Source organism: Oryctolagus cuniculus, chromosome 9 (assembly GCF_051225735.1).
Source record: "Oryctolagus cuniculus isolate XC-2025 breed Fujian yellow rabbit chromosome 9, ASM5122573v1, whole genome shotgun sequence".
In the NCBI taxonomy this organism is placed as follows: domain Eukaryota; kingdom Metazoa; phylum Chordata; class Mammalia; order Lagomorpha; family Leporidae; genus Oryctolagus; species Oryctolagus cuniculus.
Window position 1 is genome coordinate 97142950 of NC_142875.1, and position 16602 is coordinate 97159551.

The following is a 16602-nucleotide window of genomic DNA, read 5'->3' on the forward strand; positions in this document are numbered from 1 at the left end:
CTTTAAATTTAAAATAATACTGGGGCAGGTCTCTGACAAGCAGTTAACATGCCATTACAGTCACCCGCATTTCACACCGGAGTGCCTGGGTTCCACGCCTGGTTCCAGCTTCTGACTCCAGGTTCCTGCTAATGCAGACCCTGGGAGGCAGCAGTGAGCCTCAAGTAATGGTGTTCCTGTCACTTGCATGGGAGCCATTCCTGACTGCAGCAGGCATTTGGGGAGCAGCAGATGGGACCTCTCTGTCTTCTCTCCCTCTCTGCCTGTCAAATGAATGAATGAATAAATAAATGTTAAAAATGAAAAAAATTCTCTCAGTATAGGTTGGGTTGTAATGTATCTTTTACCTCTGGGAGAATGTTAGAGCTCATGCTTTGGATTATCTTGAAAAGAGGTAAATATATTCTGTTTGGTTAGCTACACATGTGTACTTCAAAAACTTCATGAAAAGTAGAATTTAAAGGGAAGCTTATTTTGGTACCCCAAATCATGAAAATGTGTAATAGGAAAAAACTACAGGTTTTTTTTTTTTTTTTTTTTTTTTAGATTTATTTGTTTACTTGAAAGTTAGTTACACAGAGAGAAGGAGAGGCGGAAAGAGAGAGAGAGAGAGAGAGAGATATCCTCTATCCACCGGTTCACTCCCCAATTGGCTGCAATGGCCAGAGCTGCGCCAATCCAAATCAGGTGCCAGGAGTTTCTTCCTAGTCTCTCACATGGGCGCAGGGGCCCAAGGACTTGGGCCATCTTCCACTGCTTTCCCAGACCATAGCAGAGAGCCGGATCGGAAGTGGAGCAGCTGGGACTCGAACTGGCGCCCATATGGGATGCCGGCACTGCAGGTGGCGGCTTTACCTGTTATGCTACAGCACCAGCCCCAGAACTATAGGTTTTGAAACATTTTTGCTCTTTAGTGCAAAATTATATATAATAAATAAAAAGATAGCCTTTTAACTCCTTTTTTCCACAGGTATTTTCAAGTGCCCGTGTACGTGGGTTTTCTATTGGTGTGTGACTGTCACAAGTGGAAGACAAGGTTCACAGTAGCACTAAGGCATGGTCCACATTTCTGTTGCATGTGTTTCTTGACTGGCTTGTTCCATTGCTGGGTTTATGCTTTGGTGCTTAGAACTCCCCATTCCCTTCAAAACCATTCTTTCAGGAAAGCGGAAACTGAAGACCTTTATCTGCACAGCATTTTCGGAATATTTCTCATTAGTATGCCTTGCCAGTCCTCAGTTCACAAGACATTGTCAGGATGTTCTTAGTTTGAAAGGTCTGGGTGCTTTGATTTCCATCCTGTGAATTTCTTATCTGGGACCTTCTTTGCTGAGAGGGTCCACGTCCCCCTCCCCCTAGCGTGATCTCACTCAGAAAAAATAAAGATAAATTTGTGATTTGTATTTTTAGTTGTTACCGTACAAATGAAATTTCCCTCTCTCATTCTCTGTGTAAAGATGCAGTGTTATTTACTTTTGAGTGATTTTTCTAAATTTTGAACTTTCTCATTTGAGGGGGTGAAAAACTAAAAGAAGGTGGAAAATTGTTGATCATTCTCTTTAAATATCTTTTCTTTAAATGTCCTAAGTGTCTCTTCTGCTATAGATGTCTTCTGTACACATGGGTCTTAAGCCATAAGTGTGCTCCGTGGATCTACTCCCAGAACCTAGGTGAGACCTTAGTGCAGTGGATGGAGGTGAACTTGTTAGGTGACATCATCAAGGGAGGGCGTGTAGTGAAAAGGCCCTCATAAATTTACCCCCAATCTGGTAATCTTGGACTTTCTTAGTTTCTTCCATAGAAAATACAGGGATGAGATGCCACATAAATTTTTATTTTTTCAGCGGCTAGTTACTGAACACCTACTGGTGCCATACACTGTTCCAGGTGCTAAGAACACGTCAGGAAACAAAGCACAGTCATCTACTGGTGTGTATGGTGACTGGGTCCAGAGCCCCTCTGGATACCAAAGTCTGTGGATGCTCAAGTCCCTGATATAAAATGGTGTGGTTTCTGCATAGAATTGATTCATACGTATATTTTTTTAAGGGAAAGGGTTTATTGGGGAAAACCCAACAGACCAGAGGGAAGGGGCGAAGAAGGAAAAGAGAAGGAGAGCGTAAGAGAGAGAATGAGATAAAGACAGAGAGAGATCAGGAGACAGAGAAAAAAAGGAACAGGTCCTTTCAAAACTTTGTGGAGGGGAGGGGCAGGGAAGTAGGAGCAGTGAATCCTATTAGGATGAGGTGTAGCTGACACCGCTGGTTGGGTCATGTGGCCACCTGGCTTCCAGCAATGGCGGTGGGGCTAGAGCCTAGGATGGTGTTGGGGTGTAGATCGTGCCATAGATAAAATTGTGCCATTTTACTAACATTCCCCCCTTTTGTTTTTTATAAAGCAGGAGTTGTATGGGATTACATTAGTCCCAAAAGTCCAGGAGGGGTACAGGGACAATGATCTGTCTTTAGCGCTGTTTCCTGCTGACATGGATCGACAAGGTACTCTATGCTGGCATGGGGCGATGTCTCAAGCCACTGTCACCTGGGTGGGGAGTCAAGTATGTCCCTGTAGCAGCATTTGGTTGACCGCCTGGTGGCTGAAGGCTTTGTTCCATTATCAACTCCTGTAAACATTTAAACAAACACAGTAGTATAAAGACAGGGTGAGAATAGCAATCAATGGTCCTAGGAATGACATTAACCAAATAATGAGAGGATTTTATAGAGGAGAGGAAATGAGGAGAGTCTCTGGACCCTTGTGAGGACTGTTTTATGGACGTGGTTTAAAGCTGATCCCAACCAAAACCAGGAGAAAAGCCACTCATCTTTTAAAAATGTGGAACACTTCATGAATTTGCATGTCATCCTTGCGCAGGGGCCATGCTAATCTCTGTATCGTTCCAATTTTAGTATATGTGCTGCCAAAGCGAGCACCATACATATATATTTCCATGTGCTTTACATAATCTCTAGATGAATTAGAATGTCTAAAACGATGTAAATGCCATGTGGTTGCTGTCCTGTTTTGTTTGGACCGAAGTGACGAGAAAATGTATGTATTCAATACAGATAGTGTTTTTTCCTCTAAATATTTTTGACCCTTGATATGTTGAATTTGTGGATGTAGAACCGATGGCTACTGAGAAAGTCTGTACACACCCCAAACTGGAATTCTGATGGAGTTCAGCAGTAAGGGAGACACACAGTAAATGAAACCCAGACTGTCAGACGATGCCAGGCGCCAGTGGAGAGAAAGCATTGAAGAGGGTAAAGTGGCTCAGGAGTCACTTGCCATTGGGGGTGGGCTCAGAGGAGGTAACGTTTGAGTAGAGATTTGAAGATCTGAGGGCCTGAGCCATGGCCAGGTGGGCTGGGTGGGGAAGGACGTTCCAGGAGAAGTGGTACTCTGTGGAGCAGGACAGATCCCGCTTCCTTGATGCAGCTGCCCCGGCTTCTAAGTGCAAAGAGCCGCAGGAGCCGTCTGATTTAGACCCACGAGGGTGTTCAGAAGGTGGAACCACCAGGTGGACTTGCTGGTGGACTTGATGTGAGGCCTGGGAGAGCGAGCAGGTGAAGGTGCTCCAGGGTTCTCGCTTGAGTGACTGAGGTTAGGAGTTACTGTGCAGTGTGAGTCGGGGAAGACTTGAGTGCCTCATTGCAGTGGGAGGTCAGGGGTTCATACTAGACATTCGTGTGACGTCGTCTAGTTGGCTCTTGGCGTACAATTTTGAATTTGATGCGTTTGAGAGATGGAGATACTGTGGGGAAGGGGATGGGGCATCCCGTCTACTGACTGGCTCACCCTTCAAATGCTGGGAGAGCCAGAATTCAAATCGTGTCCCCTACATGGGTGGCAGGGACCCAACTATCTGAGTCAGGAGTGGAGCTGGGACTTGGACTCAGGCACTCAGTATGGGATGCAGGTGTCCCAAGTGGCATCTTAGTTGTTGCACCAAATGCCTGTCCCAGGTATTTATGTCAGTGGCTTTGAGATTTATCAGTAGACAGGTGGCATTTAGAACCCTGGGACTGGATCACCAAGGGAGGGAGGCTGGAGAGAGGAGAGAAAAGGTCCGGAGTCTGGGTCATGGGGCTTTAGTTCCAGATGTCTTGGGAACAGCTGGGTGTTGGGGATTTAGGAGTGTGATTACTCCTGAAGGGACTTCCTTCTCTGCCTGGTTCACTGCCTCCTGTCATCCCACTGTGCCAGCTGTGATTCCAGAGTGGATGTCTGGCTGGAGGAAATAGTAGGTTCAAAAAGACCTCAAATGGGGAAGTTGTTTTTCTCTTTTGCTTTCTGGGTCAGAATGATTCTAGAGTGTTCTGGGCTTTGATTGTTATAATCTTTGCTTCTCTATAATTTTATTTATTATTTATTATTATTTTTTTTGACAGGCAGAGTGGACAGTGAGAGAGAGAGACAGAGAGGTCTTCCTTTTTGCCGTTGGTTCACCCTCCAATGGCCGCCACGGCTGCTGCGCTGTGGCCGGCGCATCGCGCTGATCTGAAGCCAGGAGCCAGGTGCTTCCTCCTGGTCTCCCATGCGGGTGCAGGGCCCAAGGACTTGGGCCATCCTCCACTGCACTCCCTGGCCATAGCAGAGAGCTGGCCTGGAAGAGGGGCAACTGGGACAGAATCCGGCACCCCGACTGGGACTAGAACCCGGTGTGCCGGTGCCGCTAGGCGGAGGATTAGCCTATTGAGCCATGGCGCCGGCCGCTTCTCTATAATTTTAATGAAGTTCAGGATGTAACCAACCTCTGAAAAGTACTTTTAACTAGGTAATCTCTAATAAAATGTCTCTTTCTGATCGCAGATGTTTTAGAAAGCAGGTGGTATTTATTTGAGTCATATTTAATTTTTAGGACAGTCTCCAGAATATTAGGAATATCTCTGTGGGTTTTGTTTGAGAGTAGTGTGAACTCCAGTGGTTATCTCTGTAGAATGATACAGTAATTTTACTTCACAGTGTGTCTTGGGCTGCTCAGGCTGCCGCAACAAAACACTACAGGCTGTGTGTCTTTAACAAGAGGCATTGATTTTCTCAGGGTTCTGGAGGTTGGAAGGCCCAGGAGCCGGCAGGCTCATTCCTGGTGAGGCCTTCACCTGGCCTGCAGACAAATGCTTTGGACTCGCATGGCCTTCCTGCGGAGTCTGTTCCTCTTCCTATAGGGGCACCAGTCCTATGGGATCAAGATCACACCTGACAGCATCATTTAACCTTAACTTTTTCCAGCCAGGCCCTCTCTCCAAATACCCTCACATGGGTGAGAAAGGCTTGGGGCTTCAACTTAGGAATTTGAGTGGCGCCTACAGTTAAGTATGTGTCACAGAGTTTTCTGTTTTTTCTTTCTAAAATGAGCACATTCTCAGTTTCTTGGTTTATTTGCTCCAAGATTGTTTTTAAAGAATAAATGTCAGTGTGTGTGTGTGTGTGTCTGTATGTGTACATGTATGTGACACACATAGGTGCATTCTTTTCAAAGGGTGTTTTCTGGAACATGTTACAAATTTGCAGAAGTATTTTCAGTACCTTTCTTCAGGGTAGTTCTCTTCACAAATTATATAATTGAATGTTTGGGATTTTAGGAACTGGTCCTTAAATTTCTTAGCATTGTGAGTAGTGTTTCTAGGGCATGCTGTGATTTTAAGGGAGTACCTGCATTGTAGTACTGGCTCAGTGAATGAGTGGGTGAATGAACTTAGGGGTGTGTGTGTGTGTGTGTGTATGTATGTATGTATGTGTTTATAGGGGTCATACTGTAATGAAAATGGAAATGTAATACCTGTTGAGGGGAGCTGTTGGCGAGGTGGTCGTGTGTGTGGTCTGAGCCCTGAGGGGATGATCAGGAGGGTTTGCACATGGTGGAAGGGGACACCTTGGTATGAGTGGATTATGAAATTTTTGGGAAGGTGCAAGGGGCGTTTTTCCACAAGTATACCTAGGCTGAGGGTGAAAAACTAGCATTGGTAGACTAGGTTCAGAACACTGACCAGGGCACAGTGCAAGGACATTTGCAAGGTCCTTTCTCCAAGGTGCATCTTTTGCAGCAGTGGCTTGAGACGAGAGGAGGTCAAATCACACACTGACAGCAAACTTCAACAATGACAAAGTCTGTCTTAGCTTGTTTATGGAAGGATCATTTGTGAAACTCTCTACCTGTGGCATTACTGAGAAGTTCATTTGGTCTGAATAGACCTGGTGGAAGCCTGGGCCTCTCAGTGAGCTCGTGCCTGTGCCTTCTCAGGTTGTGGGTTTGAGGACGAGAAAGCTGAGAGGTTGTGCAAGTTGTGCTTATTAATGTGCTCTAGAACATAAACTCAGAGGGCCAAGCACTCCCACTGTGTTCCACCCCTCCCCCTTTTTATTCCTAGACCATTTACTCAACCCCTGAGATTGTTGTTAATTTTTATTTTCCATTATTTTTCTGTTAATTTTGTTTTAAAATTTTCTTTTAAATCAACTTCAAGTGTTTTATATGAGTTTTTTTTTAGAAAAATTTTTTAAAGATTTTATTTATTTATTTGACAGGTAGAGTTATAGAGAAAGAGAGACAAAGAGAAAGGACTTCCTTCCATTGGTTCACACCCCAAATGGCCACAACGGCTGGAGCTGTGCCAATCTGAAGCCAGGAGCCAGGTGCTTCTTCCTGGTCTCCCATGTGGTTGGCAGGGGCCCAAGCGCTTGGGCCATCTTCTACTGCTTTCTCAGGCCATAGCAGAGAGCTGGATTGAAAGAGGAGCAACCGGAACTAGAACTGCCACCCATATAGGATGCCAGCGCTGCAGGCAGAGGATTACCCTGCACCATGGCGCCTGCCCCAATAAGATTTTCTTTCTTTCTTTCTTTTTTTTTTTTAACAGGCAGAGTGGACAGTGAGAGAGACAGAGAGAAAGGTCTTCCTTTGCCGTTGGTTCACCCTCCAATGGCCGCCGCAGCCAGCACACCGCGCTGATCCGATGGCAGGAGCCAGGTGCTTTTCTCCTGGTCTCCCATGGGGTGCAGGGCCCAAGTACTTGGGCCATCCTCCACCACACTCCCTGGCCACAGCAGAGAGCTGGCCTGGAAGAGGGGCAACTGGGACAGAATCCGGTGCCCCGACCGGGACTAGAACCCGGTGTGCTGGCACCACAGGCGGAGGATTAGCCTGGTGAGCCGCAGCGCCGGCAAGATTTTCTTAATATCACTGTTATGTGTACCTCATTTAGCACTTATTTCATCTGAAGTTTTCATGCAAATTTATTTTTTACTCTTTTGAGATCATTTTGTGGTAAAATTTAAGTTTCACAGAAACAAGGAATTGTCTGTCTTTTACTGAATGTTATCCCCAGCACCTAGATGCTTGTAGTAGCTGTTTAATGAATATTCTTGTTTAAATAAATACTGTCACTGCTACTTTGTACACTTTTCTGTTTCATGTCATGTTGTAAGGATTTTCTCACATAATTAAAAAAATCTTCCAAAATGCTACTTAGATGGTTGCATAATCTATAGCTCGAGCATAATTTGCTTTAAATCAGTTCTTTTGTTTGGCATAGTTATTTCTTTCTGTGTTTTTATTATAATAAATAACACTGAAGGGAACATCTTTATGGAAAAAAGTTTGCTCACATTTGTGTTCATTCCTCTAGGGTGTATCACTAGAAGAATTATTAGTTGCAATGATTTTTTAAAAATTTATTTGACAGAGTTATAGACAGAGAGACAGAGAGAAAGGGCTTCCTTCCGCTGGTTCACACCCCAAATGGCTGCTACAACTGGTGCTGTGCCGATCCGAAGCCAGTAGCCAGGTGCTTCTTCCTGGTCTCCCATGTCAGTGCAGGGGCCCAAGCACTTGGGCCATCCTCTACTGCCCTCCCGGGCCACAGCAGAGAGCTGGACTGGAAGAGGAGCAACGGGGACTGGAATCCGGTGCCCATATAGGATGCCGGTGCCGCAGGCAGAGGATTAACCCATTGCGCCACCGCGCCAGCCCTGACAGCCTGTACTTTTTAACATATAAACTTCATGAAAGCCTTTTTCCCCTAGAATTTTTTAAAAAAAGGTTTATTTATTTATTTGAAAGGCAGAGTTACAGAGAGGCAGAGGCAGAGAGGAGTCGTTCATCCTGCTGGTTCACTCCACAGATGGCCTCAGTGGCTGGAGCTGGGCCAATCTGAAGCCAGGAGCCAGGAGCTTCTTCTGGGTCTCCGCGTGGGGCAGGACCCAAGGACTTGGACCATCCCCTACTGCTTTCCCAGGCCACAGCAGAGAGCTGGATCGGAAGAGGAGCAGCTGAGACTCAAACCAGCGCCTGTATCGGATGTCAGCACTGCAAGCGGCAGCTTCACTCACTATGCCACAGCGCTGGCCCCTCCCCTAGAATTTGACCCCAATTCTATTTATTTCCTCATATTCACTCTCTGTGGCAGTGTCATCCACTGCTGTCCTCTTCTGGCCCTCTGATTACAGCCAGGGCTGATGATGACTTGTGGCCTCTACTCCAGACTTAAACTCTGCAGTTACTTACCTCTAGAGGTCCCCACCTCTTGAGATCATTACCTCCAAAAATGTATTCATGTTCTAGTGGAGCCTCTCGCTGCTGCTCTGTTCCCTTTGGAGATGAGGGAAGGTGACATCCTTCCAACACCCACGTTGGGATTAAGGGAGTGATTCCTAGTGCTTCCCTTTCCTCTTTGTGCTTGGATGACCTTCCATTTCTGTCGTCCTCCATGCTCCCCCGGTGTGGGCTCATTCCTGTCTCTTGCTGGGCTGCTGTATTGTTGCACTGCCCTGTGTCCTGTGCCACTTCTCCACCCCATCATCCACATTGCTGCAGCACTCTCCCTTGTCACCTTTCCTAAGTGACTTTGATTCCTTCAGTCCTCCTGGTTGCTTGTAGCATGGCATTTATTTTTCATCCACTTAGTCAGAGAGACAGAGACAGACAGTGCTCTTAGATCTGCTAGTTCGTTCTCCAAATGTACAGTAGCCAGAGCCGGACCAGGCTGAAGCCAGGAAGCTGGAACTCCATCTGGGTCTCCAGGTAGCAGGGGCCTGAGCACTTGGGCCTTGATCTGCTGATCTTCCAGAATGTGTCCGAGTACTCTTTGCCCAGCTTCCCCATTGGCAATGTCTCTTATGGTTTTAATACGATATCAAAGCCAGAAAATTTACGTTGCTATGTTAATGTTAGTCTACCAGTGAACTGAATGTCACTGTATTTTAAACTGTGTTCATACATGTGTATGTGTTCATACGTGTGTGTAATATCTGTGCAGTTTTATCACATGTGGATTTATGTAACTGCTGCTATATCAAAATCAGTTCTGTCGCTGCCGAGATGTCCCTCATCGTTCTTTGGTATTCTCATCCTCCTACTCCCTGATGCTGTTCCCTGTTCTCCATCCCTATTGTATCACTTTTAGAATATCATGTACGTAAAATCATACAGTATGTAACCTTTTGAGATTTGCATTTTCCATTAAACAAAGCACCCTTAACATCTATCTGGGTTCTTATATATATATATATATATATATATATCAGTAGTTCTTTATTACTACTGAGCAGTGTACCATTGTATACTCAACATGTTCTCTGTATAACAAGAGTTTGTTCAACCATCTACCCAAGCAACATTTGTGCTATTCCCAGTATTTTGGTCCTATGAATAAAGCCACTATGGCCATTTGTGTCTTTTTTTAAATTATACATTTGAAAGATAGAGAGATAGGAAGAAAGAGCAAGAGCAAGCACCTGTCTGCTGGTTTATTCCCTAAATGCCCACAACAGCCAGGACTGGGCCAGGTCTAAGCTAAAAGCTAGAGAAGCTCAATCCAGATCTTCCAAATGGGTAGCAGGTACTTGAGCCATCACCTGCTGCCTCTGAGTGTACATTGACGGGAAGCTGGAATGAAGAGTGAAGCCAGGACTTGAGTCCAGGCACTCTGATAGAGGGTGGAGGCATCCCAAGAGGCAGCTTAATGCCAGCCCCAGTGTGTACTGGTTTTTCTACGAATACGTATTCATTCCTCTAGGATACATAAATACCCGTGAGTTTGGTGACTGGGGTGAATGGCAGGTGCCTGTTGAGTCAGAACCTGCTGCACGACTTCTCAGAGCAGCTGTGCCATCTTATATCCCCCAGCAATATAGGAGAGATCCATTTGCTTTGCTCCCTCACCAGAGCTTGGTGTCATCACTGTTATTCTAACGTGTGGAATGATAGCTCATTGTAATTTATCTGTGTTTCCCTAGTGGCTGCTAATGTTGACCATATCTCATCTACTTATTTGCCATCCATACCCCTCCATGGTGAAATGTTTGTCTTTTGCTCATTTCACAACTGGATTGCTTGCCTTTTAAAATTTTAATGTTTAGTTATAAATGTTTTTAAGTATATTTTTACTGGATATAGAGTCCTGCATAGCAGTTGTTCTCCCACTGCTCAGAATCTTAAACCTACCAGTACATTATATTAATTTTCATTATTTTTGGTAAAATTTAGCCTTTCTTAAATGTTGTCCTTATTGCCATTTTCTGTGACTTCTATGTCTGTTTTTCCTCTGGTTGTTTGAATATTTTCTGTTTGCCTTCGGTTTTAAGCAGCTTAGCCATGATGTGCCTAGGTGTGGTTTCCTTTGTATTTGACATCCTCCGGGTTGAGCTGCTTGGTCTGAGGGTTGACGTCCTTCATCACATTTGAAAAATTCTCATTTGATATTGCTTCTGCCCTATTCTCTGTCCTAGTCTTCTGGAACTCTGCTTATCCATATAGTCAGCCGTCTGGTATTATTCCATGGATCTCATGCAGTTTTGTTGTTTTTTCTCACCTTTATTCCTCTTCAAATCATAGAACTTCTTTTGCCATGTCCAGTTTACTATGAAGCTTTACTGTTCTTTATTTTCAAGGTTGTAATTTTCATTTTTACCTTTTCATGTCCCTATTTAGTTCCTATTTTACTTTACTGAAATTCTTCACCCATTTGTGTTCAAGCACTCTCCACTCATCTTTTCCACTAGGTCTCTTAGTATGTTTGTTATAGTTAACGCTGATTGCAATAGCAGGGTCATAAATGGGCCTATCCTGATTATATTCTTTGTGTCCTGTTGCTATTACTGCGTACGCTAGACTGGCTAACTTAGAAAGCATAAAGATTTGCTCAGCTCACAACTCTAAATGTCCAGGGTCTAGGAGCTGCTTCTGGTGAGAGTCTTCTTGGGAGTGGGGACTTTGCAGAGTCCCAAGGCAGCACAGGGCATTGCATGAGAAGACTTGGGTCTGTGGTGGTCTTATAAAGCCCCTGATGCCCTCACGGGACCCCCCCCCCCCCCCCCACGACATGAGAAGCTCTGTGATGGTTTTCAGTCACCTGCTTTCTGAAAGGATTCACTCAAATCTGACCCCCCACCCCCCAGCCCCTGCCCTGCCCCAGGCCCAGGCCTTCTCTCTGCGCTCTGGAGGCTTAGCAGTGTGGACAAATGCAGACACAAGTGCGTAGTGGCACCCCGGGGCTTCAGTGACTTTCCTAGAATCCCTGCAGAGAGAGATTGTGAGGTTTATCTTTAATAGTGGAGTGCGCAGTAATGCAGCATTTCATTTCTGAGTTGTCTTTTCTGCCAGACCGTCTCATTTCACATGTGAAGGGCAAGCTACTGGTTAAAAGCACAGTCTCTGGAAACGGGTTTTCTGGGTTTGAATCTCATCTCGGGTTTGTACTGTGTGACCTTGAGAAGCCACTTCTCCGTAAGATGGGGATGCTAATCATACCTGCCTCTAGAGTTGCGAGGATTGAACAAGTGACAGAAACATGTGAAGCACGATTAAGCAGGGTCCTGGCTCAGCACTGCAGAGGCAGTAAATACTGGCTGCCTTGTTGCTCGTTTGCTCCCTTCCCAGTGCCTGTGCCAGGGCAGACACAGCCTGGTTAGCTTTTCAGCAGCAGAGATTCGTGAGCAGTGCCTGAGTCACACTGCTCCTGGGAGTGGGGGCTCTGTCTTGTGGGGTGGCAAGGAGTGGAGTGCAGGTGTTTCTGCTCTGCTTTCATAGTGATCCTCTCTTTGTGTGGCGTCCTCAGCAAAGGGGCACAGGGTGCCCACAGTGCATCACTTACTCCGCTCCAGCCTGGTGAATCAGACCGCCTGCCTCTGCCCTGCACACCTCCTCCCCCTGCACACCCCCATGCACCCACTTCTGTCTTTGGTCATTTGTGGGAATGTGGTGATGACGGGGAGGTTGCTTTCCTTGTGGCAGTGCCAAGATGAGCAGCATGGGGTTCTCTTAGGCTGTAGGTTAGGCAGTGGGAGGGACAATGGTTTCTCATGGTTTGGTCTGTATAATGTCTTTTCACTGTTTTTACTTGCAGTAACTCATTCATTTGCTCTCAGGTGGATTTTTTTTTTTTTTTTTTGACAGGCAGAGTGGACAGTGAGAGAGAGAGAGAGAGAGAAAGGTCTTCCTTTTTGCCTTGGTTCACCCTCCAATGGCCGCCGCGGCCAGCGCACTACGGCCGGCGCATCGCGCTGATCTGAAGCCAGGAGTCAGGTGCTTCTCCTGGTCTCCCATGCGGGTGCAGGGCCCAAGGACTTGGGCCATCCTCCACTGCACTCCCTGGCCACAGCAGAGAGCTGGACTGAAGAGGAGCAACTGGGACAGAATCTGGTGCCCCAGCTGGGACTAGAACCCAGGGTACCAGTGCCGCAGGCGGAGGATTAGCCTAGTGAGCTGCGGCGCAGGCCCTCTCAGGTGGATTTTAAAACTTACTAACCCTTGGTACTGGCATTATGGTACAGTGTGGTAAGCTCTACTTGTGATGCCGGCGTCCCATGTTGGAGCATCAGTTCGGGTCCTACCTCCTCCACTTCCAATCCCAGCTCCCTGCTAATGTGCCTGGGAAAGCAGCAAAAGGTGGTCCAAGTATTAGGCCCCTGTCCCCATATGGGAGATGAAATTGGAGGCTCCTGGCTTTAGCCTGGCCCAGCGCCAGCCATTGTAGCTATTTGGGGAGTGAACTGACTGTTTCTCTTCCACCCTGCCTTTCAAATAAATAAATAATCTTTTTTGAAAAATTATTTTAAAAATGAGAAGTTGCCGATGGATTTTTATGTTAAAAAGATTTGAAGTTATTAATTGTAATAAGCATTGAAGTTGATAAAGTGGTACTTAATCTTTGTTCATGATGTATGGAAATTGACACAATTACACATCTTTGGATTCTGAATTATGTACTCTCTTAGGACATTTTCATGCAATTTCATTTATCCCAGAAGCTGTGAGGAGAGAAGATAAAATTGTGAGTGATATTTGCTGGAGTGCTTTTTGGTTTCCAGTCTGCTGCCTGCCCATGTGTGTGGGTTTGTTGCCACATGAGTTTCTTCAGTTTCCTTGTGGAGGCCTGTGGTCATGTTCAAGTAACAGTTCCTCCTGTGCTAGAAGATTCTACAGAGGTAAGGTCTGCCTTTGGGAGAGTGAGTTCCTCTGGGCTTGGAGAGGACAATGTCAGCACAGCAGGGGTGAGGGCAGGAATGGGCAGAATCTGGGTTGAGAGACTCAGAGCGCATTAGGCAGAATTCAAGCTATTTGCAGAAAGCCCTGCAGAAGGGAGCTCTAGTTAGATAAGATAACCATGAGGATTTCCACGTTTGCATGTCTGCTGTTTGGGATATACTCATACTCTCTGTCCTTCCACTAAGTCAATTGGCCATCATTACCTTTATCTGTAGAAATCAAAGGCGAGCTGGGTCAGGGCTGTCCAGTACATTGGCCACTTGCCACAAGTAGCAGCATCATCATTTGGAGACAGATTACTGCTGCCACCATAACCCCAAAGAGGGGCCAAGGGACTTGTCATTGATGGGGTGCTGTCATCCCCTCTGCTTTGGCGAGAGCGGTCCAAGTCAAGATGCCAGACTGAAGCGATTGTGCCCGTCTGGCTCCTTGGGCGCGGCAGGTGGGAGGTTTGCTCTCAGCAGTAGAGGAGTAGTAACTGATGTGCAAAGAGACCATTCTGCCACCTCCCCCTTGCTGTTTGGCTACAACAGCTCATCCTCGCCTCCTCTCCACACTCTGAGACTCATTTTTACAGACGGGGAGGTAGAGGCACAGACACTTATAACTCCAAGATGCAGAGATGTTGGTATTCGATCCAGGCATGGCCCTACCATGCTTCCTGCAAAGTTTTACTGGATGCCACTGGTGAAATAATTGCTTCACTCAGTTAATGAGAGATAGAATGTGATGCTAGAAATATTTTCAGTAGCAGTGAGTTACCTTTAATGTAATTTGAATTTTATATTCATTTCTGGAGGTGATCATGTTTTTCCTTGTTTTGGTTTGTTTTTCTCAGAAACTGTAATGTCCTTGTGTGTTGGTGAGCTGTTCTGCTCCCTGCTTACTTTAGATGGAGAGTGAGTGAGGGTTTGGCTAGAGACTCGGGAGATTTGGCTGCAGACACGCTGTCAAATGTTACTGCTGTGTTTGTCAGTCTTGTTTGAACACCTGGGGTGCCCTGTGGGTGGAAGTTTATGGACCCATTTGTTACAATGACGGCTACTCTGCTTTATCCTGAAGGAGGGGGAAATGAAACTACCCTGAAGTTACTTAGTGAATTGCACATGAAATCTTTATGTCAGGTTTACTACTACAGAACTGGTTTTTAAATACAGCTTGATTCTGGAGTATGTAAAAGCCGTCAGGGTAATAATCATAAAACCTACCTCTGCAGTGCAGCGTTTGTTCCTTGCTATTTCCATCTTATAATGCGCATGGTTTTCTCAGTATTTCTATGCACTTGTATAATTTCTTTATTTTCTTTTGTCCAATTCAGCATATGTAATGAAAGTAAATACCATATGATGGTATTGTAGCCCAAGACATCTGTCACCTGATTTTGAAGTCTGAGGAAGGAGATAAGGCTGTGAGGGAGGGTGGAAGTTACCACCACTCCTATCTGTGTTAGATTTGTCTTCCTCCCAGAATCGCCATGGAGGTGTAGCACTTGCTTCAGGTGTAAGCTGAAGGGAGACAGAAGGCTCAGGGTTCTTCTGGCCTGGCCAAGCGTGCGAGGCCCAGTAACACCCTGTGTCAGACCCACCTGTGCTTGACAGGAGGAGAGAGCTGGGGTGGGACTGGAGGGTAAGGTGAGGGCTCTGGCACCTGGACTGAGCCAGCCAAGTGTTCAGAAGTCAGGGCAGATCAAATCAAGAAATTAAAACACATGTATGCAATGGGTCAGCAGGGCATATGCCTGGGATGCAAAATGTCTTTAGAAACCAGGATGGTTTTATGGTCCAGGAGGAAGGTGGAGGCACAAACCAGTGAGATAGGAAGCAGCTTACTATGGTTCAGAGCGCCTCTTAGGTACTATTTATGATGGGCTGTGGGTGACTTCGAAGATTTTGTGTGGGGCCTGCGCTGTGGCATGGCAGGTGAAACTGCCGCCTACAGTGCTGGCATCCCATATGGGCGTGCTGGTTCGAGTCCCTGGTGCTCTGCTTCCAATCCTGCTCTCTGCTGTGGCCTGGGAAAGCAGTACAAGATGGCCCAGGTCCTTGGGCTTCTGCACCTGTATGGGAGACCTGGAAGAAGCTCCTGGCTCCTGGCTTCGGATCGGGGCGGCTCTGGCCTTTGAGGCCATCTGGGGAGTGAACCAGCAGATGGAAGACCTCTCTCTCTCTCTGCCTCTCCTTCTCTCTCTGTGTAACTCTGACTTTCAAGTAAATAATAAGTAAATCTTTAAAAAAAAAAAAAAAAAGATTTTCTGCTTGGAGGTAGAGCCGTAGCTGAGGTTTATGTGTAGTTTGTGTGCCGAAGTTAAGGAAAGAGTGGCTTTTGCCTACTAGGTTATTCCTTGCCAGGCAGCAGCATGAAGAAAAACTTCGTGCATGCCTGTCATGTGCATGGTGGTGTTCTAGGCGTGAGAGTTATGTACTTCTTGTACGCCCTCTGAGGGCTCCTGACAATTAACAGGACAGCAGCCCCCACTGGAGAGCTGTGTGAGGTGGGCGATGTTCCTGGTGAGGGTTGTTGGCGTTTGGAGGGAGGAGTGCATACTGCCTGACTGGAGTGCTCCCAGAAGTGCTCACAGGAGGCGGCCAGAGAAGGAGCTGAGTTGGAGTAAACTGGGATGGATGCGAGGATGACGAAGGGGTGGTATCTTCCCCTGCACTTGCCTTGTGGGTTTTTTTTTTTTTTTTGGTGGGGGGCATTCCACCCTTTGAGCCTGTTTCCTCATTTGTAATATGAAGTAACCCTGCCTTGCTGGTGCCGTAGTTGTTGTGGATTAAATGAGATGATTGATGTGAGAGCCCTTTGGAAGTGGCACCATGGACTCAGACGTAAGCTGTTATTAATCATTTGCCATTTGCAGTGGGGAGCCCATTGGATAATGGCTTTTGAAAAAAAAATTCATTCATCACATGCAAATGAGATGGTTCTCTGCAGTCAGAGGTGTTTAATGAAAGCCGTGATGAAATGTGGGTGGAGCAAGTCGGGAGACTGCTTTTCAGTCCAGCTAGTGCGTGCCTGAGATTCCACTTTTCAACTTACAAGTACATAGTAATGGAAATTCATGTTGAACCTGTATCTGCAAGATGTTACATTTTTTGGTTAATAAAAAGAGG

At 46.1% G+C, this 16602-nt stretch overlaps 1 protein-coding gene and 1 non-coding gene across 22 annotated transcripts in view; one reads left to right on the top strand and one right to left on the bottom strand.

The window, feature by feature from the left end:
- WASF3 (WASP family member 3) overlaps positions 1-16602 on the top strand; it is a 136628-nt gene that overhangs the window by 39814 nt on the left and 80212 nt on the right. The window contains exon 2 of one of the 21 annotated variants that reach the window (XM_089304407.1): positions 13219-13428. The exons of 19 other annotated variants lie outside the window; for them this stretch is intronic. The gene's annotated coding sequence lies outside the window, so the exon portion shown is untranslated. The remainder of the gene's footprint in view (positions 1-13218; positions 13429-16602) is intronic. One more of the 21 variants, XM_089304409.1, reaches the window with a different exon arrangement.
- LOC127492193 (U6 spliceosomal RNA) lies at positions 2830-2933 on the bottom strand. Its single transcript, XR_007921353.1, has one exon. It is a non-coding gene; the product is annotated as a U6 spliceosomal RNA (small nuclear RNA).